Source organism: Triticum dicoccoides, chromosome 7A (genome assembly GCF_002162155.2).
Source record: "Triticum dicoccoides isolate Atlit2015 ecotype Zavitan chromosome 7A, WEW_v2.0, whole genome shotgun sequence".
Classification (NCBI taxonomy): domain Eukaryota; kingdom Viridiplantae; phylum Streptophyta; class Magnoliopsida; order Poales; family Poaceae; genus Triticum; species Triticum dicoccoides.
The window spans coordinates 17,277,447-17,278,586 of NC_041392.1; positions in this window are offsets into that span (position 1 = coordinate 17,277,447).

Consider the following 1,140-nt stretch of genomic DNA (forward strand, 5'->3'; position numbering starts at 1 on the left):
CAGCACAAACACGCCCAAAAAGAAAAGAAAGAGAAAAAAGAAAAGAAACAAATGCCGATAACGGCGGATCGACAAAAACGACGAAGCCTCGTGACCGCTGCGTCCACCGGAGATCACCCACCAAGCTCCGAGACTCCGAAGTGCCTGTACCCAACAACACCTCCAAGAAGGGACGCGACGATGACGACGCTGCTGCCAAGGGTTTCCCCCGGTACACGGCGAGGAGAGAGGAAGGGTAGCCCCGACGCCCTCCAAGAAGGTCCGGCGGCACCCTCAGGCGCCACCGCGTCGGTGTCGGCCAAGCCAACAAAGATTTCTCCCGATCCCAGCCTCTCCCTCAGGCACTCCGGAGCTCGCCACCAGACCGACCACCACCCTGCGCCAACACGAACACGAAGCTTCCCACGCTGTCTCACCACAGCACCGCGAAGATGGTCTGCACAACGGAGAAGAGGAGCCGGGACTAGAGCAACAGCACCACCGGCATACGGGAGGGCCCCACCTCCACCATCCACGACGGTAGCCGACCGGACGCCATGGCAGGAGCCTACCGGGCCCGTGGCCCCACAGGCCCGGCCGGGCCCTCAAAGGGCCGGACAGCTCCCGCCTCCGCGCAGCAGCTGGTACGCCGCCGGCGTCGCTGACCCAGTCCAAGCCGCTCCCCAGCCTCCTCATACAGAGAGCGTTGCAGTTGCGCCGGAACCGACCCGCACGGACCCAGAAGGAACCCTACGGGCCCAGATCTGGACCGGGGACGGCCCCCGGCCGGCCAGCACCACCGGACCACCCCGCCGCCAAGAGGCGGCACCACCAAGGCGAGCACCGCCGGCCTCCACACCCGGACGCCGAACCGCCACCGGCCGAAGCACACCGCCGCCGGCCATCACCGCCCGAGCAGGGGAGGACCGCGCGCGGGGAAGGGCAAGCCCACCGCCGCCAGCATCACGCGGCCGAGGGCCGGCGGCGCAGGCTGACGGCGGCGGGGGAGGGATGCGCGCGGGGAGGCGCTGGAGGCGCGCGGAGGCAGGGCCCCCGGCCGCCTCGCTCGGGGAGGCGGCGCGGGGGTACAGGGGCGAGGAGGGGGGGAGGAGAAGGGGAACGGGGGAAGGAGGGGGTTGGCGGCGGCGGCGGGCTCCGGCC